At 37.8% G+C, this 21,961-nt stretch overlaps 1 long non-coding RNA gene across 1 annotated transcript; it reads left to right on the forward strand.

Annotated features, from left to right (window-relative positions):
- The first annotated feature begins 19,361 nt into the window (after nucleotides 1-19,361).
- Nucleotides 19,362-20,751, forward strand: LOC121770692. Its single transcript, XR_006043809.1, has 3 exons — nucleotides 19,362-19,490; nucleotides 19,572-19,633; nucleotides 20,473-20,751. It is a non-coding gene; the product is annotated as an uncharacterized LOC121770692 (long non-coding RNA).
- The last annotated feature ends 1,210 nt before the right edge of the window (nucleotides 20,752-21,961 follow it).

A 21,961-nucleotide genomic window follows, 5' to 3' on the forward strand; every position in this document is an offset into this window, starting at 1 on the left:
AGCTCCTTGTCATGGACTTTTCATCCTTCTTGGACCCTAATCTACCCAAGGCTCATGGCCTACGAGTGACTCTTGAGACTCGGAACTTGTGGTCGTATCATCCTATCCTTCTTTGGAAGGATTTGTCCTCAAATCCGAGCGTTCTTCTTTCCTATCATCCTTAGGAGGCCATCGAGCTTTGTTGAATCCTCGGCGTGTCTTCGGTCTCATCATTGGACCCCAATCAATCCACGGCTCATGTCTTCAGAGTGACTCTTAATGCCCGGCATACGTGGTCATATCACATATGCTATCATGGATCAACCAACTATATAACCCCAAAGGCGGAGCTTCTAAAACATGAGCTCCTCTAGAAAAGCTATAAGTAAAATGAGACAAAAAATCTGCTGCAAAGTTACATTCTCTATGCACATGCCGAACCACGACTAAGTTAAAATCATGAATGTCACGCACCTTTTGTACTAAGGAGCGACAATTAGTTAGAACTTGAACCTGCCCATAATCATCGACACCGCAACAAAACTGTCCTTCTCTACCTCTAGCTTTTGAAATCCTCGAGCCTTGGTGATACGACCCCACGTGGAGGACCCATGACGAGGTCCATGGCGAGGCGGCTACATGAGGGGCTCTCTACTTTCATTCAAAAGGCCATGAGGGAGGAGTCTATGAAGACCGAGGAGCACGCGACGAGGATCGTACTGAAAAATGAAGGTTGGGAGCATCCACCCGCAAGGTGGATTCTGATGCACTACAACACCCGGCCGGGTACAGTCTGCTGGAGTCGCCAAGGCATTGCTGCTCCACCCTGCCGGGTACCAACACATCTACCCTACCAAGTGGCTGGTCAGAGGCATGCGAAAGTCAGGTAGGTCCACTCGACCGGGTGGCCTTTGGCCGACCAGTTCACTCGGCTGGGTGACGGGTCGAAGGAAGTCACGTACCAGAGAGCTTCACCCGGTCGGGTGGTTTAGCACCCCTAAATCCACCCGACCGGGTAGATTGGCGCAACACTAGATTTTGTGGGCCTCTTCCTTGAATTTTGGGCCTTACTATAAATAGCACATTTTATCATTTTCTTCCTTAGTTGTCGATTGAAATTATAAGCTTGAGAGAATTGTTTCTCTTGAAGAGGATTTCCTATCCAATTCCTAGTTATAGGTTGCTTGAATCCATCAATTCTTAGTGAATCATGGATCAAGTAGATGTATACTTTGAGGGATTGTGGTTTCCTTGAAGGCTTAGCCATGGATGCATGTTAGTATTGTGTAAGTGCCTTAGCTTATTCCATTAATTACATTTCATCTCTTATTCCACATTACCTATTGTTGATTTTTCTTCTTTTAGATTAGATTCAATGGATATTGTTAGATCTATGTTTTTTCTTTGATTGCTTGAGAAAATTAAAAACCATTCCACAAAAATGATTAGATCAAACATCATCAAAGGGTATAAATCTTGGGTTAATAGATCACAATCTATATGGATCCTTATCATTTGGTATCTAGAGCCTAGTACCCACTAGGTGTTTTGATCTATTGTTTCTTTGATTTTTTCTTTTAGCCTTTGTGTGTTCCTTGTTTTTCATATATTTGATTACTGATCAGATTGATCTATTGTTGTTGGATTGAGCTAAAATTTTATGTGTTGATACCTCGATATGTTATCTACTTGCCTGCAAAAAAAACATCCAAAATACATTCGTTTATCTATGTATTTGATCGACTGAATATATGTGCCCTGCTTTAGCATAGTTGGAGGAAAAATGAAAAATCATACCATATCTCAAAATCTGACTTGTTGGGACAATTTTATCCTTGAAATACACTCAAAATTGAAGCTATACACAAATTTTTAGCCAATTTGTGGTTGGGTAGCCATACAAAAAAAAAATCCCAAAGTTCAGCTCACGTTTGTTTCATTTTCAGCTCATGTATATGGCTTGTGCGTGTTTTGCTTAAGGCCTTAAACCTACTTGCATCTTGCTAATATGTGTTTATGTGTTATGTCGTCTTGGATTTGTTTACCAAGGGGTATACCTTGATTGATTCACCTCAAACATCTATAACTTGGAATTGGAGTTGCGAGTGTGAATGACACCACCTCTTACAATACTCTAAAAAACCGCTATATATGTTATTTAGTTTGAATAAAAATGTAAATATTGACATTATAACGACTTGGAGTTTGAAGCTCCAATGTACTTACTAAATATCTGAAGAAACTTAGTGACTATGCTGACCCTAAGTGATTGATTCTTAAGCCAAATTTCTTAGGTCTGAATCGCTATACATATTTAAATTTGTACTGCCTTCGTATCAAAGTGTTATATATAGGGATCTCAATTGGGTTAACCTGCCCGGATTCAGGCCAATTCACTCGGGTTTTCGAGCTATATAGGTGCGGGTTATTCGGGTTGTGCATTTTTCGGGGTATGAATTTTCAACCCTAACCCTAAATCTTTGGATTTCGAGCCAACCCACGGGCTATTCCAAAAGTGATCTTACGTGTTACTTCTTATCAAATCGTATTTTCTACCTTATAGAAAAACATATTGTCGCAAATAGTAAAGTATTACCAAGTGATCAACAGAAAGAAAATAATAACAACTGAAAATTGAAAAAAATACATAAACATATCGCTTAATTAGTTGCACAATTGAATCTGACTACAATTAAATGAAAATCATGCATCTCAAAGGAGATGAATGACATTCTTAATTGTATACTCGAAAAATAAATTTTAAGCAATTAAAAAAATAGTATAGATAGTAGTATGTCTAAAACTAGTACTACTTCATATCAACCATATTCCATATAACCCTATCTTTCAATTTGAGAGAGAAGACATAATTATCATATATACTTCATATAGATATATAACCTAAAATTTTAATTATATTTTTATTTTAAATGCTTAACTGATAAGTCGTATTATAATGAGAGGAGGGCACTTTTTTAGAAGGCACACTTAGTAACCGTTCTCAGAAGTCTTAGTTCCGAAGCGGAGGCTAGCTCCACACCTCTCATTCCTCGCCACCTGTCATGATCACTTGAAGACTTCAGAATTCCACCGAGGATAGCTCACCGTCAACTCCTCCAGCCGTAGTAGTCGCCAGAATACTGTTTCATCGCCCGAGTGGCAAAATAATCTTTACTTGCTTTCTTAGTTTAACTTCGTATTTCGTTTATTCTCGTTGGATCTACTATTGAAACTTATTTTTCTTGATGTTTTTTGAAGTATCGTGTTGAGATCCAAACTCTATGATATGGAAGTTGGTTTTTATTCATCTTTTCGTTGCTATCGTGTTTCAATCTGCCTAGATTAGCTAGATCCAGTTGTCTGCAAGGAATTCCTAAGTGTTGTTGTCTGATTTCGTTTGAGTAGGCTAGATCTGAGTTTGTTAGCTAGGATTCCAAGTGTTAATAGTTCGATCTGAAGTTTAATGCATGAGATATGTGATTACGTGACTGTCGCCTCCTTGCATGTTAGTCAGTATGTTTAATTCTGGGATTATCGGTCGTTAATCGATTCTTTTAACTTTTAATTGTGGATCTTAATTTGTGGAAAGTATTGATTTGAGTTGTTATCCATGGAATCTGTGTTTATCTGAATTTTGTGGAAACTTGTTGGAGAAGACAACATCCACATCTGATTTGGGGACCCCTTTTACTTTTCAGCTACTTTATCTTTTGTCCTTCCACTTTTGTCAGACTTTTGGCGGATCTGGCAGTTCATCAGCCAGTTCGGTCGGAGATCTGTTTCTATCACTGCCCACCTATTTTTATTAAACTTTCACTTTTGACATGCACCGGAGTTGTACCAACCCACCTTTCACGTACCCAATCTGATCCGATATGAGAGCTTCTTACCAGCCAGTAGAGTATAGGTCCACCCTTTAGTTTGTGTCTAGATAGAACCTCAACCCAAGCGTGGTAGCTAACCAAACCCCCTCCAGATTATCACCACAATCACAAGAAGCAATCATTCATCTCTATGGGATTCGACCCTTGCTCTCACTATACTAACCAGTAATGTGGGTTGAGGAAATTGTTGATACCAGGTTTTAGGTCGTCGTGTCAGCGACACAACTAGGTTGGGAATCACCTCCTGATCAGTTGAATACACGAACCTGCACAAACCTGCTCCTTCAAATGGCGCCGTTGCCAGGGACTACGGTGTTATCTACTTGATTTTGTTTCTATGACACTGTAAATAGCTTTCAACTTTCTTTTATTTTCTCTGTTTTTCATCTTTTTCAACAATCATCTTTTTCTATGACACTGTAAATAGTTCTCTGATTTTGTTTCTATGACACGGTGTTATCTACGGTCTTAGTATCCAATACATGTATGTGAGTCAGAGATTGAGCTGACCAAACCCAGTGCAAACAAGAAGAGCTTGACAATTATGAGAGGTTCAAGGAAGCTTATAGTGCAGGGAGTTTTCTTCTTATTCTCAATTTTTGGGGTTAATGTCTGCTCTTTTGAATTGGTCTTGGATATTATTAGAAGTCCCTTATCTAATACTTTTCGTTGATTTTGATTTATTGTAAATATTTATTTAAAAGAAAATCTAAAAACATTTTAAAAATTAGAAAATTACAAAAAAATTTGAAGTTTTTGTAAATTCCTCTTCCTAATTAAGTTTATTTCAAAGGTTTATCTAAATATATATATATATAAACTACAAAAAAATGTCAGGACTCTTGTATGTATATACGTTTTCCAAAGGTTTGTTTTAATAACTTTTCTTTGATCCTTTATTCTGTTTTGGGCAAGTGTTTGTATCTAGGACAATGTGTGCTTACAAATTGGAAATAACTATGACCGAAGGGAAGAAGAAAGACATGGAAATCTTGAGTGGCTGAAAGAGGCATTTGGAGAGCACCAGTCCAGGAAGTTTCACTCCTCTTTCTCATTTTATGGTTATACTTATTTTGTAAATTGATCCTTAGATATAAAATTTTAAAAGCCTAGTTTGTAAATATTTTTCTTGATTTTAGTTTTGGTAAAAAAAAGGACTCTTATAAAATCCAAAAAAAAAATTGAAATTTGAAAAACAACAAAAAGATTTTGAAGTTTTTTGTAAATACCTTTGTCAGTTAGGTTTATTTCTTAAAAAAAATGAAAATGAAAAAAACAGCAAAGTATGTTTGTATATTTGATTTAGTTTAGCTTGTTTCAGCAAGTTTTCTTGAGAAGAAAAAAAATCAAAAATAGAATTAAGTATAATGTGTTTCTTGATTGTTTTAGTGGCCTATGCAAAATGAGCTGAATCCTCTTGAATTAAGTTTACTTTGTCTTGTTGTTTTCTGTATGTCTGTTTGTGTCTTGTTGTTTTCTGTATGTCTGTTTGTGTCTGTTTTCTTTGTCCAAGTCTTTTTGTGTCTAGGTCTAGGAGTTTATGTCTTTTTCTTTTCGGTAGGGTCGGTTAAAAGGGGAACCATGCATTGAAACTTGTCTTATTTCTTTTTCTTGTCTTTTATACTTGAGGACAAGTATGGTTTAAGTGTGAGCAGTTTGATAAGGCTCGTTTCATGCATTGGTTTTAGATCTAAACTCTATGTTTTCGGTGCACTAATGTATGTTTCTAAGTTCAGGTGCGTAATAAATCTGCCGGACCCAGGAGTTTGTGCTAATTGACCTGGCTGATGCAAAAGAGATGAATTTTGAAGTGAAATATCAGGAGTCGTCGCTCAGACATAGGAGAATCAGGAAGTTGGCGACACGAGCAGAATGGAGCAAGAGCAGACTTTAAAAAAGATCCTATTCAGGGGCACAAGCGTCAATTCACCAAGAAGATGCCCTAGGGATTAGAGCCTTACCTATATAAAGAGCTCAACATTGAAGAAGGAAAATATATACTTTTTAGAGATCACTTTTTAGGAGGCTCCTAGCTCACTCACTTAGCTTCACACTTCAGAAACACATTTCAGTTGCTACGCACTTGGAGATGGGGTGATTTCCGACTACCGTGGTGGTTCTAGTTTGTTTTGCTGCTGTGTAACACCGCCTTGCGAAGGCGAAGAAACAATATTTTACATTTGCTTTGTTTAGTTCTCTTTCCATTTCAAGTACTCGTTGGTTTGAAAGCTCTTTCAAACAATATTTTACATTTGCTTTGTTTAGTTCTCTTTCTAGGGATGTGTTAGTAACAACATTGGTTATACAATTCCTATTTCTATAATACTTCACGCTTGAGTGACACATTCAGTGATGATTTAATATAACTTGCTACATAATAGTGAGAGAAGGTTAGCGAGTTAGATCCACTTAATAGACACTACAATTAGCTTCCTTTAAAACGACACTGTTAATTGAGAGTGGGGACTTTTCAAGGGTTGTAGGAGCTTCTAGGAGTTACGTATTTAGGATTGACAACTCTAATGTTTGTAATCAATATTTGCATCACATGAGCATAAGCTAGGTGACTCGTTCTATCAAAGTAAGAATTGTGCTAGGGTATTGTAGTTGAAATTTGTATAACCATAATTGTGAAAGCACGTCCCTGGAATTCTCTTATCTCTTTTCTTTTATCTTTGTGATTTGTTTGCAATTAGTTGGTTACTTGCTTTTACTTGTTTTATTTTCAAAAATCCCAAAAACTCTTGTTTCTCTAGATAGTATTTGACGCTTAGTACATGATTGTCAGTTGCAATTATATTCCCTGTGTTCGATATTCCGGTACTGACCTTTAGCTATACTATTCCTACTCTGTATACTTGCATGTATTTATAGTGCTAATAAAAAGTGCATTAAATTTGCAAAGGAAAAAGAGTTTTGGCAAAAACATATTTCAGTTTTGGGCTTATTCTTTTACCAAAATTCTGAATTTTCTCTTTGCAATATCAGTTTTGCCCTACTAACTTTAGGAGTTAATTTGGTGTGCATTAATCCTCTTCTCTTCTCTATTTTACATAGTTATTTTTGGAGTGAGATGAAGAGAAGAAAGAGATGAAGAGTTGTGGAGTAGATGAAATTAGCCACCTCATTAGCTGAATTGCCAAAGAGAATGAAGATGCAAGAGAAGAAGATGGCTGCCTACTCAAGGAAAAAGAGCCTGAACATCCCATGCCATGACATGCCCAAGATCCCATGAAGTGCAGAAGCTACCCTGCCCAGCCACCCGGTGACCCCCTTCCCTTTATTTTGTTTTAATATTTGTCTATTGGTTTGTGTTTTGGAGTTTTCTTCCATACTAAGCCCCAACTTGCTGACGAGCAAGTAAGGCCTTAGTGTGAGGAAGGCATTTTGTGTTGTTTGTTTGTTTTGCGAGTATTTGCCTGGTTGTTTTAGTAGCAAGTCGAGCATGCCCTAAGTGTACCTACCTGATTATCCCCATCTTAGGAAATGAATAAATTATGTTTTTGTTTGGTGAGTTCAGTTTTAATTACATGATTCTGGTTAAGTGATTTAAGAACAATGGAATATTGAATTTAAGTTGGATGGATGCCACATAATGTGGGATTTGAGCCATGATGATAAACACTCTCTAATTTATTCTGAGTGACTTTGTTTGCATTTATTCTTTATATGGTGTGGCCAATATTTGAAAGTTATAGAGGACAACTAGGATAGCCACTTTGAGCCTCATTTTCTTTGATTATCTACCTTGGTACCATATTCCTAGTAAGCCATTTTGAAGCTTGAGACCTATTCTTTCATGAGTCAGAGAATATCCAACCTAAGCTTCATTTTAGACTTCATTTTTGGCCCCCATCGGCATATCTTTTTGCACTTACTAGAATCCATCTTGTACACATGTTTATGGTCCAAGATAAATGCATTGCTTTGAGCTTATGAAACAAAAGTGGGAGAATCAATGAAGGAAAATGCAAAAGGCAAGTACCATTGCAAAGAAAAAAAAGAAACTGAATGAAGAATGAGAAAAAAAGGAGTAGAATGAAGAAGAGAGAATGAGAAGAAAAGAAAGTGAAGCTGGGAAGGAAAAGGAAATAGTCAAATGCCTGTTCAAAGTTAAAAAAGAATCAAGAAATTGTACAAGAGAAGAAATGCAAAAGAATCAGAATGAAGAAAGAAAATGAGAAGAGAAGAAAAGGAATGAAAGAAGGAAAAGGAGATGGAGATAGAAAATGAAGAGATAAAGCTAACACCCGAACTTAAGCATGCAATGCATTATTTATTCTATTTGAAACACATTTTATTCTATTTGAAACACATTGTATATTCTATTTGACACACATTTTATTCTAGTTGAAACACATTGTAAGTGTATGATGGTTTTTGGTAAGTGCAACTTCTAATTTGCAAATGCATGATGTGATCTTCGTTTCTTAAAGCTTAGGACCCCTAGGCCCCCACCTACATATATCTGTTAACCCCCTGAGCCCCATTACGTCCAAAATGAAAGTCCCTATTGAGCTGCAAGGTTTGACCACATCTTATTGAGATGAAATGCTTATTCTTTTGTTGAGGGAAAATTCCAAAATGAGAGTTGTAAGTTGAGTGAACTAGAACATCCAACTCAAGTTTAATTGTCTTGACTTTTTGATGATTGAAGTTAGGGCTGGGAATTCGGTCATCGGTTAGTTGGTCAATCGATGACCGAACCGAAAATGATAAATCTCGGTGAACCGATAACCGAAAATTTTCGGTTGTCGGTTCGGTTCGGTTCCGGGAGCATGGTGTCAATCGGTTAACCGATAACCGATCGGTTAGAACCGAGAGAATCGATCAAGGAAATATTTGTATAATTATTTTTATTAAAAACTAAATTTTTTCTTTTATTCATTTTAATATAAAAGACTCAAATTAGTCCTAATTTTTTGTCCTTATTTTTTAACTCCCATCGCCGCTACAGCGTAACAGCGCTACTCCTCTTCTCTTCCCCACCGCCCGGCGACTCCTCCTTTCCACCGCCGGCGATTCTCAGCCCTGCCCCGACCAGCGACCCAGCCTTCTCTCCACCACACCAGCCGCTTCCACAAACCGTTCATTTACTACATTTGTTGAGGTTTGTTCCCAATTGTTTGGAGTTGTTGGTTAGAATTAATATATGTGATTATGCTGCTATTTTGTAGAGAATAATTAATATTTGTTCATTTGTTGATTATGCTGCTATTTTGTACAGAATATAAGTTCATTTGTTCCCAATTAATATTTTGTAGAGAATAATTTGCTTAAGTTATGCTGCTATCATTATCAACTAATTAACTTGTCTCATGATTTATTCTTAATGATATCCTACTTGAATATGTTTTTTTATTAAAATTAGTTTAGAACGTGATGCTTAGTTATTATGTTTGCAATTTCAAAATTTGTGAATAAGTTAAAACACTAACTCCAATATCCATTTCTACTAAAATCCCATTTATAGTGCAAACTCATCTCCAACTCACACAACACCAATCAAATATTAGTATTTTCATATTTTATCTATTTCTTGACTAGTCATACTTAATGATATCCGACTTAAATATGTTTTATAATGAAAAAAAGCTATAAGCATGATGCTAAGTTATTATGTTGGTAATTTTTAAATTTGTACATCAAGTTTAGTTAAATGTTAATATGAAAACATGGACTTTGGTTGAATAAGACAGTAGGGGCAGTGAGAGGGCAGTGAGAGAAAATCTCAGCAAAGTTAAATTTGTTTTCGTAGCATTCTGAGATAATTATGATTCTTTTTGTGCCAAGCTAATTTTCGAATTTGTTTACATTGCATAATTTGCATTTTGAGATGATTTCTGATTCTATCCAAACTATGTAGTTGAAGATGTCAAATTCAGAGTCTTTCACCCAAGACATAAGGAGCAATCAGCCACTCAACGATATACTTGAAGATATTGAAGTTGAAGAACTAGGGCTCGAGGGAGAGGGAGAGGGAGAGGGAGAGGGAGAGGGAGAGGGAGAGGAAGAGGAAGAGGAAGAGGAAGAGGAAGAGGGAATGGCGCCGCCGGCATCAAAAAAGCGTAAACACGTAGTAAGATCGGGTATATGGAAAAAATTTGATAAAGTGTTTGAAGATTCAATTGAGAAAGGGAAATGCAAACTGTGTGGAACGTGTATAGCTGCTGATTCGAAGCACAATGGCACATCCGCTATGTGGAAGCATCATGCTTCATGTTTGAAGAAAAATGAAGCGGAAAAGAATCAAACACCACTCAGCGAAGATGAATTGCGGCAAGACATCCAAGAAAGGGGCAGATACGCATTATGCAGGATGATTGTTCTTGATGAAAAACCATTCAGATTCGTGGAACGAGAGAGATTTCATTTATTCTGCCGTGATATGTTACTAAACTTTAATATCCCGAGCAGATATACGATAAGATCGGATTGTGTGAAGATGTTTCTAGAGGAGAGGGAACTATTGAAAGTGGTTTTCTCCAGACCAGACATGAGTAGAGTATCAATTACCACCAACTGTTGGACTGGAGTCAATAACACAAGCTTTATTTGTGTTGCATCACATTTTATCAACCAGGAATAGAGGGTGCACAAGAAAATAATCAGCTTCTTTGACATTACTAGTCATAAGGGGAATGATATTGCTAAGGTGTTGATAAAGGCTCTTACGAACTCGGGCATTCAGAGGCTTTTTTGTTGCACCATAGACAATGCTAAAAACAATGATGTAGCAATCAAGGAAATGAAGTCCAACTTCTAGGGCTGGCAATTTTTGACACGACACGATAATCCGACACGAATCCGCACGAAATAATTGGGTTTGGATCAAGTCTTATTGGATACGGGTCATTATTGGGTTGACCCAATAAGAACACGCAAATATTCCGGTCGGGTGCGGGTCGGATGCAGGTAACCTGTTAAAAATTAATTGGGAGATGCTCTCCCATCGTGAGTTTTCCTCCAATTCACTCTTCCATTTTCTCAAAATCATCCCACAGTGAAAAGGGAACTCCCAACTATTTCTCCCCCATTTCATCCGTCCCCAAAATTCTAAACCCCTAATTGAGAGAAGAAGAAACAGCTACATCTCCCTCCTCTCGCCTCAGCGCCGCCGTCTCCACCTCTCCGGCGGACTCCGCCGGCACACTCCGTCTCCGTCCAGCTCTATCTCTACATTCTATTTCAAATCGAGGGGATCCCAAACTCAACTCTAAGAACAGCGAACACGATTTTGATTCTACCGTCTCTCTTCTCTTCTCGTCTCACTACGGCATCGACCCTGAGTCGCCGCCGTTGTTGTGCCTCACCGGAGCTCGGCGGATTAACGCCATCGGTGCTCGGTGAACCGGAGTCACCGCTGCCTTCATCTTTCGGCGTTTGGCCTGCTGCTTCGCTGCCCCGTCTATCGGGCTCGTGTGAGAGCATCCCCTGCTCGTCGCTGCCCCGCGGCTTGCGCGGCTGTACTCTTTGGGCAGATTACCTGGTAAAAATGAGTTGAATGTTTTTTTACAGATTGGCAGCTGTTATCGTGTTGGGTCAACCCAAAGTGGTTCGTGTTGTTATCGTGTTCAGGTCGATATCGTGTTGCTATCGTGTCGGGTCAACCCAAAGCGGTTCGTGTCGCTATCGTGTTTGGGTCGTGTCCGGGTCGTGTCTGGGTTTGGAGGTGGCGGGTCGGATTCATGTTCGGGTTTGGGGTTTCCTTAACAGGTTGGGTTCGGGTTTGGCCTTATTGGGTTGGGTCATTATCGGGTCAACCCGATAACGACCCAATCCGCACGATTTGCTATCCCTACCAACTTCAATGCGAGAGGCATGCTTGTTGCCGATAGGAAATATTTTTACCAGAGGTGTGTTGCACACATACTTAACTTGGTTATCGAAGACAGCATGAAACAAATGGGCATGGTTGTTGTACGAGTTAGAGAAGCCGTGAAATGTATAAAGGGTTCAACAGCTAGGTCTAAGGCCTTCAAGGATATTGCCAAAGGTATGTAAAGTTGATACCAAAAAATTTATGTGTCAAGATGTACCTACTAGATGGAACTCAACTTACTTAATGCTCGAGGCAGCATTGCCATATGAGTCGGATATATAGCTGTTCAACAATGGCATCCCCAGTTTGGTAGAAATTTGAGAAACCTGAAACACAACGACCTCACAGTTGGCGTACCTGGAGAAGAAGATTGGATTGAAGTGAGGAAGGTGTGTAGTTTTCTCCAATCCTTTTATGTTATGACTCATCTCGTCTCTGGCACCACGTATGCCACCTCACATTCATTTCTTATGGAGATGTGTGACATATTCCTTATCATAAAATAGTTGGAGGATGATGAAGATGCTGAGGTTAGATACATGGCTAAGAAGATGATGGAAAAGCTTGGTAAGTATTGGTTAGAGGAATATGAGCTAAATCCAAACATGAACAAAATTCTGTACATTGCTGCAATGCTTGATCCTAGACAAAAGATGAAGCATGTAGAGTTTTGTTTGAAGAAGTTGTATGGTGATGCACGGGCAAATGAGTTGGTAGAGGAGTTGAGAAAGTCAATCTTTGACTTATTTGAGTTGTACAAGAAAGAATTCACTCTAGTGGCTGACCAAACACGACCATGAACAACTTCAACTAGCCAAATGTCGAATAGGCCAACTGATCGGCATTTTCTTGGTAAAAGTTATTGTAACATTCTCTGCGTTGCTAGTGAGGGAGATGATGATAAAGATGATAGCTCAGAGCTCACTCGTTACTTCGCAGAGAAGCAATACAAGGCCAGTGAACATGAGCATTTTAACATTCTTATATGGTGGAAGACATATGGTATTTCCTTTCCTATTCTGTCAGAGATGGCTAAAGATATCCTTGCTATTCCTATATCAAGCATTATTTCTGAGTCGGCATTCAGCATGGGGGGGGGGCGTGTGCTGTCGACATTTAGAAACTCTTTGGCACCGGAAATGGTAGAAGCTTTGATATGCTCCGAGGATCGGTTGAGGTCTAGTTCTAGTTCTGCCGATCTCATGGAAGAAGAAGGAGAGCCAATACCATTTTTGAGAAAGCAATACTATGAAAGTGAGTAATTCATTGCTATATACTAATATATTTATTTATTCTTCATTTTTAACTCATTTTCTTTAATTCATTATTTTTTTTATAGTGGTGGAGGCACTCCATAAGGATGGCAAAGTGATGTGGCCATTGGACGGTACAGATTTGGGAGAATTGGAAAGAACTCATTCGAGTGATCATGATGAAAGTTAAATTTATCGTGCATTTGGTTTGGAATTTGAAAATATTGAACTTGGAGGTTTTTTTCGAATATTTGAACTTTGAATAGTTGTTGAATTGAGTAGGTTGTAAACTTTGATGGATTAACCTTGTTATTTTGGAATCTTTAAACTTGGAGTTTACTTTTTTAAATATTTCAACTTTTGGATTAAGCATATTATAAGTAGGTTGTTTACTTTGATTGATTGACGTTGTTGTTTTGGAAGCTTTGAGCTTAAAGTTGTTTACTTTTTAAAATATTTTAATTTTTGGGTTGAGCAGGTTGTAAACTTTTTTATTTCGTTGGATTAAGCATATTATAAATAGGTTGTTTTTATTTTTTTTTAAATTCTAATACAAAAGTACCTACATAATTTTTTCTACAAATTTAAATACTAAATATGCAATGCAGCGCAAGTGGTGGCCAAGGTGGGAATTTTTCGTGTGCAACGTCCAAGGATCAATACTTGTGAACTACATAAATTTTTTTAAAATTTGGTTCCGGTTCGGTTAACCAGAACCGAACCGACCCTATTCGGTTAGGAACCGAACCGAATCGAGGCCAATTCGGTTTCGGTTCTGATGCTTCAATCTCGGTTAACTGTGTTTTCAGTTCGGTTCTAACCGAACCGACCGAATTACCTGCCCTAATTGGAGTCATGTGTTAAGATTGAATGATTTTTTTTTATAATGGGATCTTAGGATTGTGGGAGAGTCTGCAGAAGATGACTAATGGGCTGCCTTACTTGTTGCATGTGCCTTAGTTTGTTCTCTTTGTTTATTTTCTTGTGTTTATTTCTTCTCTTTGTGTGTTTGTTTTGTTAGTTAGTTGAGGGGTGGTCATATGCCACAAATACTCGCTCTTATCCTTCTTTTCTTTTTTCTACATGCTTGAGGACAAGCATATTTTTAGTGTGAGGAGGTCCATTTGAAAGAGCAGGTTTGTACAGGTTCGTGTATTCAACTGATCAGGAAGTGATTCCCAACCTAGTTGTGTCCCTGACACGACGACCTAAAACCTGGTATCAACAATTTCCTCAACCCACATTACTGGTTAGTATAGTGAGAGCAAGGGTCGAATCCCATAGAGATGGATGATTGCTTCTTGTGATGGTGGTGATAATCTGGAGGGGGGTTTGGGTTGTCTTGGTGGGAATGGTGTGGAGGTTGAGAGTTTTGGTGCTGATGGTTTTGGTAGTTCCTCTGGTGGGGCGGTACATACGGGAAACTCGAATTTGGATTCTACGGGGGTTGATTTGGGTTCTAGGCCGCTGGTTCCGTCCTGGCCAATTGTATTGATGGTCTGGGTTTGCAGGTTCAAGATAGGGGTTCTGATTTTATGGGGGTTGTATTGGTTCTGGCCCTGGTTTTGGCACTAGTTTTGGTTTTGGTTTTGGTTTTGGTTCTGGTTTTCATCTCCTCATCGAAAATTTGGATCATCCCTCCATGGTGCGTCTCGCTGCTTCCCTGGGTTCCAACTCCCATTAGGATTCCAATGCCCAGCTGCATTGACTTGCACCATGTTGTCCAGATCCTCCGGTTGACTGTAGGTAGGATCCTGGCCTCTTGGCTCAGTAACTTGTCGGTTTTCAGTTGGGGAAGGTGGTGCATGCTTTTCTATTACCGTTAAGAGTGCCTTCTCCAACTTATCCATGCGCATTTCCAATTTATCCTCCATCTCGGCTGAAGAAGCGCTCGCCGCTCCCTTCCTGCTGTAGCTGTCTCTTGGGCTATCGTAAGCCCTTTTTGCACTTAATTCTTTCCCAAGACTTCCTTGGCCTTACTAACTCTCAACTGAGGAAAACCTCCTCTGGCTGATGAGTTTGCCAGATCTTTGGTCTCCTTGTTCATTCCCTCATAGAAAGTGTTATAGATCTCCACTTCAGACATGCGATGATTGGGACATGCATCCAAGAGACTCAAGTATTGCGCCCAATAGTCGCTCAGGGACTCCTCATAGTCTTGCCTGACGCACGATATCTCCTTTTTCAGCGCACTCGTCTTGATTGACGGAAAGAACTGGTCCAGAAAGGCTAACTTGAAATCGACCCAAGTTCTGATGGAGTTGGGTGGGAGACGCATGAACCACGTGTTCGCTTCTCCCTTCAAGACGAACGGTAAGGCCTTCAACTTGTAATCATCTTCACTCGACCCTGCTGGTCGTTTCTGCGCCTTACAAATTTTACAGAATTCATGAAGGAACTCGTAAGGTCCTTCATAGCTCTTCCCATGGTAGGTGGGCAAAGCTGCTATAACATGAGACTTGACATCACATGCGGCCTGCCCTGGAGTGATAACTATAGCCTGTGGGGGCTCTCCATCGTCATGTGCATTCAGTGACCAGATCTCTGGATCATCTTCAATGTTTTCGGCCATCCTTGTTGGGCTTCCTTCCGACTGAACTGGTGATACTGGCTCCTCTATGGTATCCTTGTCCTCGTCGCTACTCGTGCCTAGGTCAGACAAGGCTGTCGACAGGCCAGAACGAGTGGTAACAAGTATCGATCCTCGTGGGAGTATTTTCGGCCTCCATTGCTCAAAAGTTGAGCTCCTTCTCATAAACTGAAAAACAAAAGAAAGGAAAAAAATTATGAACAGTATATACGCCAAAGTATCACACACAAAAGCAAGTAAAAATGCCATCCATCCTCAGCAACGGCGCCATTTGAAGACAGGGGTTTTGCACGTGTGTCGTGTGCATGTGTCCCTACTTCAACAAGATTTATAAATTTCCCACTTTTGCAACAAATATTACTAAGTATAAGCGGCAAGAGCGGGGTCGAACCACAGAGACTAGGGACCTACTCGAGATCGATTCTATGACACAAGGTTGGTGTTAGCCACCATGCCGTAAGCACTTCAACATGGACCTAAACACTAAAGTGGGAAACTTTGAAAACATGAGAATTGAGTATGAGAGCTTAAACTAAATCCAACTAAAATGAGCATGAGTGTTTTGAAAGCTTTGAGAGAAGCAAATGAGCATGAGTGTTTTGAAAGCTTTGAGAGAAGCAATGAACTGAAATCAGAGAAGGGTTATGCACTGAAATTCCTAAACTAATCAGAGAAGGAGTATCATTTAGGAAACTTGAGTTTGAAGTTTGGGGAGATTGTTTTGAGCTCTAGATTGTTTTGACTACTACTAAATTGGACCAACAATTCTTACGTAAACTAAGGCCTTAAACAAGGTTAAGAAAATGCATATTAATCTACTGAACTAGAGAAGATTAAATAACTACACCCCTTCTAAAGAGCACTTTTTACCTAGAAATTAAATAAATACTAAACTAAAGTGAACTCCACCATAACATGTAGAACAAAATCTCGATTACCCAAGTCTAGAATCACTAGACTTGAGTTTTAAAACAATGTACTCATTCATGAAATCAAATGAAACATTCTGCCAAATGAAATACTAATCAACCTGTAATTGGAATGAGAGAAGAATAGCCATATGACAGCAAGAACTCAAATTAAAACTCAATGAATGGAAAGAAAACTGGAAATCAGATGGAACTGCTCAAATCCGAAAAGAACCTGAACTAATTTAACTTTATAAACAAGAGAACTAATGGCGAAGTAGTCATGAATTATCTAAATACCATTATGCAATCTGCAAGACGAGTTTGAAAGTTGCAGGAAACAAAGCTAAATGGAAAACTAAATCAATTGAGCTGAAATTCCGAGAATAACAGATAGAAGTAGTCGAACAAGGAAGTAAAATAAAACAATAAAATGAGTGTCTTCTGTCCCATAGTTTCTGAATTGCCGCAAAATCCTTCGCAAACAGTAGCAGCGTGAAATGAATCTTCAACCATTGTCCCATAATTTTTGCAGTGACTACTTATTTTGATTATGATAATCATTTACAGGTTATATATATATATATTGAAGTGGAATGAATTGTGAATTTCTAATTTAGGAGTTATATATAAATTAGGTCTTATAAATCATGAATTGTGATGAATTAGAATTTCTAAAATATAGACGCATGATTGGATATCAATGGATTAGGAGTGAATCATTTAGTTTATAATATTTTGTTGTTTTGATGATGAATTTGAATTTATATCTTATTTGTATTTTAAATGTGAGTTTGTAATTCTTGTTTTGTGAATATGTTATTAGATTAGATGGAAACTTCAAGTTCTAGCGGACAGATATTATATGGACCTGAAGATCTGTTAGTGCTATATCTTCAGAAAAAACACATTTCAAATAAACTACTGAAAGATGGTACAACACATCTTTTCAAAGTTCGACGGACGGAAAGTAAGACATGACATGTTTGTTGAGGTCACCCCCCATCTCAGTTCATCATCATAACAAAGAGACCAATTTTCTTTTTTGGCTTTGTTGAGCTCTTGTATGCAACAAGACTTTCCTCCCGTAGTGCACGTCGCATTCGCATGTATTTACGTACTTGAGTTGTGACACCCAATGCCCATACCATGCCTTTCACATTAGTGCCCTTACATTTCGTCAAGATATTTTTCCTCAAATGGATCAAACAAAATTTGTGGTGACATATAGTCGGCTTTTTCCATTCACCAGAACGCATAGCCTTAAGGATTCCTTTATGCCTATCCGAAATGATGCACACATCCATTTGGTATTTCACCACATGAATTCTTACATGATCCAAAAACCACGAACATTCATTCGCTTTTTCAGCGTCGGTCTTGTTGATAATAGCTACCCCATCTTCTGTCCTCCCTGTTGGATATTTGTATACGGCATACCACCTTCTTAATTTGCTCTCAACCGCCCTAAATTGCTGGTGTTGCCTCAGACTTCACATAGTAATAGCAGTCTTCACATGTAGCTTGCTATCAAATTTTGTTCCCAAATTAATCCGATACGGGTGTGCTTCATCCCAGTACATAGTATTGTGTTCATTACCAACATCAGGTACCCCAGAAGGACCACTCGGTAGTCTGTGAAAATATTTCAACCCACTGTAAACGTATTCTGGAAGTGGTTGTTCACCTTGCACGACGGGTTTACACACTATCACCTCATCACTAGAAACATCACCTGGAGAATCATTACTTAAAATAGCATCAGATGATGATGACGACAATGGTGGATCAAGGTCTCTTCGTACAACATCAACATCAACATCAACATTATCTTGAACATTCACTTGATTATTCATTCCAACATCAGCAGCCTCTACAACATCTGCTTGCTCATTCATACCACAATCAAAGCTCATATGTTCAACCCTCGTAGATGATCCAACACCATAATCAACAACGGGTGGGATTTATAAATTTCCAAAAGACGAATACTCAAGAAATAATTCAATATGACGAGTAGAATTTAGAGCCTCATTGAACATAAACATCACACTTTCATCACTGTCAACCCCTGTACATATATAACTCATGCCGGTACCAAAGAGACAATGCCTCCATGATATTTCGATGGAGTGTTGATATGAATATATTCTTATCTTAGCACATATCATTGCAACTAATTCAGATAATGAAACACGCGAATTCAATACGATGGAGGCTCTTGCACAAGGTGAATCATAACCAATACCCACTTGAGGAAGTTGAACTATTCTACCACCCTAATATAAACTCACAAATACTTGCATGATTTATGCAAAAATATATATACAAACCAACAACAATTAGAGACAATTTTTTTCTATAAACCCTAATTTAGTAAATTTAAGATAAATTTATTAGAAACCCTAATATTATGCAAATAAACAACAAATAAGGGAAGAATTTTGAAAGATTAAACAAAACTTACCGAAATATAAGGGGAAATTGCTGGAAATCGCCGATAATCGCCGGAAATCGCCTGCCCCTTTCTCTCTTTTTCTCGCGCAGAATGAGCTGCTGCCTCTGTTTCGCGTCTGTTTTGTTTAAAATAAAGATGCATGAGCCTCATGCGTTTTACCCTAAGACGCATGAGGGTCATGCGTCGTCTAAAAAATAAAAAAAATTAAGCGACGCATGTCTTTCATGCGTTTTATTGGAAGATGCATGACCCTCATGCGTCTTCTAAAAAAAATTCAAAAAATTGAACGACGCATGTCTTTCATGCGTCTTACACTAAAACGCATCGCAATCATGCGTTTCATTAACGAGCGACGCATGAGGGTCATGCGTCTCTCCCAAATCTGGAATAAAAAAAAAACCAGTACACTTATGGAATTTAAAAAACCCTCTAGAACTAAAAAAGAATTACCCCCATCTCCAGAGAAACAGAAAATGAGGAAATTTAATTTGTGGCCGGTGTTTTTCAAGAGAGAATGGAAACGCTGTTGGTCATTCCTAGTCGGATTCAGAGTCACTGCTACCATTGTCACTAAGATGTCCCTCAGTCTCTCACGGGTCTTACCCAAATCCCCATTTTCCCCCAATTTTTATTATCGATTCATATGTTTTATTCATGAATTGTGTGTTTCTATTCAGAGGAGGAGGCGGCGAAATTTCCATTTGTTCAGAGGCACAGAAAGAGTAGAATTTGTTTAATTGTAAAGTCTTCGGTTTATTTATGAATCTCGATTGAGTAGGGCAATTTGAATTTTAGGTCAGATATAGTTGCAATTTTTTATACGAATCTATGATCTGTTTTATGTTCTAGACTTCCCCTACCATTTACTGGTGAAATGAATTTTGTCATTGATTACTATTTTAGGGATAATGGAGACTAACTACGAATATCATAGCTGTTTTAAGTTGTTGAAGCCTGTTTGATTTGAATCCTGAACGAATTAATTTGTAGATAAAATCTCTACATGTTCATATCATATAATTACTCCACATCGTGTAAACTGGCTATAATCAACTGGATTTTCCCAGAGTAGATTGAATTGTTTCAAGACTAGGCATCACTCAAAAGACATCAATGGTTTGTCACTGAAATAGGATCCTAGCCTCGACTAGCTTGGTCGAATCCAAGACCTACTTTTTTAGCCTTCTAATATGTCGGATTATGTTGATGGTCCAGCCTTAGCACCATCGCGGAACAAGGACATACAACCAGTTATATCTTTATCTCTTTGCTAACAATATGAGAAGGAAAACGTTCTTCAGATAGAGCTAGGTTTCGACTACATTTGGAAGTTGATGAAATGTTGAGATATGCTTACAATAAACAATGTTATCGATACTTGCTGATCTGGCTTTGTCATATGCAAGTATGCAACATCCATATTACTTGGAGAATGGATGTGGCTCTTGATCTTATTGAAATTAGGAATTCCAATTAAAAGTATATATAATTGAGTTGCTGTTCTTGCAATGTTAGTTGGAATATAAGTAGATTAAATGGTGAATGCACTTTTCTGATTCCTATCACTTTATTTTGCAGATAGTCACTAATTTTGGTGAATGAAGAAGTCCGTTCATCATGGAAATGAATATCCCATCTATGATTTTTTATCCTTTTAAATCAATTACAAGACTCCAATGACAGATTTTGAGCATTGTTTGTCGAAACTGAGTTTGTCTGTGTTCCCCGATCGGGTCGTGCAAATAACAAGAATGCTCTTTTACTGCTGTTAAATTCATAAGTTCTGTAAAACATGTTAATCAGAGATTTAATTTTTGTAAGTGTTTGACTTCCTTCTAAAGAAAATATTTTATTTCCTGCTCGAATGAGATGTGTGGTTACCCTCTTTCGGGTAAATATTCTTGAACACTCTTCATATAATTTTCATAAAAGTCCAGTGCTTTAGATAAAGACGATGATGAAGCATATGTAATCAGCCCCCTTTTATTATAGATCTGGTGCATTTCAAATCTCTTACAATGATCTTGTTAAATGGGAGTATTAAAAGAACATCTGAAACATAATCACGTATGTACTTATTTTTCATCACGCTTTCTATATTTTGTACAGCTGCAAATAATCAATTATTTTCTCAGAACTAAAAAGGAAATTGTGAACTACGTATTTTATTTCATTTCCTGTCTTTTGGGATTGTAACATCACATGCCTCTAATAAAAAAATATATCGTCGTACACCCTAGCATTTCATAATCAATATTCCTAGCTTCTAAAGGACATTTTTGGCAATCTTTAAATTTGTTGGCATCTTCTTTTAGCCATCTTTTGCGGACTTTCAATTTTACATGGTACTTCGTTGTTATTTCAAATTGACATGGGTACTTCGTATGTGTCCCTAGCATTTCAAAATCAATATTCCTAGCTTCTGAAGGACATTTTTGGCAATCTTTAAATTTGTTGGCATCTTCTTTTAGCCATCTTTTGCAGATTTTCAATTTTAAATGGTACTTCGTTGTTATTTCAAATTGACATGGGTACTTCGTATGTGTCCCTAGCATTTCATAATCAATATTCCTAGCTTCTGAAGGACATTTTTGGCAATCTTTAAATTTGTTGGCATCTTCTTTTAGCCATCTTTTGCAGATTTTCAATTTTAAATGGTACTTCGTTGTTATTTCAAATTGACATGGGTACTTTGTATATGTCGTACAAGATTAAAGTTTTACTCAATATTAAATAGATGAGTTAAGATCATGTAATTTTTTTAAAGTATACTATACTTAAAAAGTTAAGAGTTAATAGAAACTAAATTTTGGAAAGATAAAGAATTAAAACTAAAATTATAACTCTCTTAAAATCAAATTTGTAAACTCAGCCAATTTTAATGTGTTATTATATCAAAATTTTAATGTGTTAGCATGTTACAATAAATTCAATTAAGAACACTATTGTTTTAAAAAGTAAAAGAAAAGGCATTAACTTTATAGCTTTAGAATATGAAACGTGTGACTGACGAATATGTGATACAATTAATTTGAGTAGATGGACCAAAATGAATGACTTAAAGAGG

This window comes from Salvia splendens, chromosome 2 (assembly GCF_004379255.2).
Source record: "Salvia splendens isolate huo1 chromosome 2, SspV2, whole genome shotgun sequence".
NCBI lineage: Eukaryota > Viridiplantae > Streptophyta > Magnoliopsida > Lamiales > Lamiaceae > Salvia > Salvia splendens.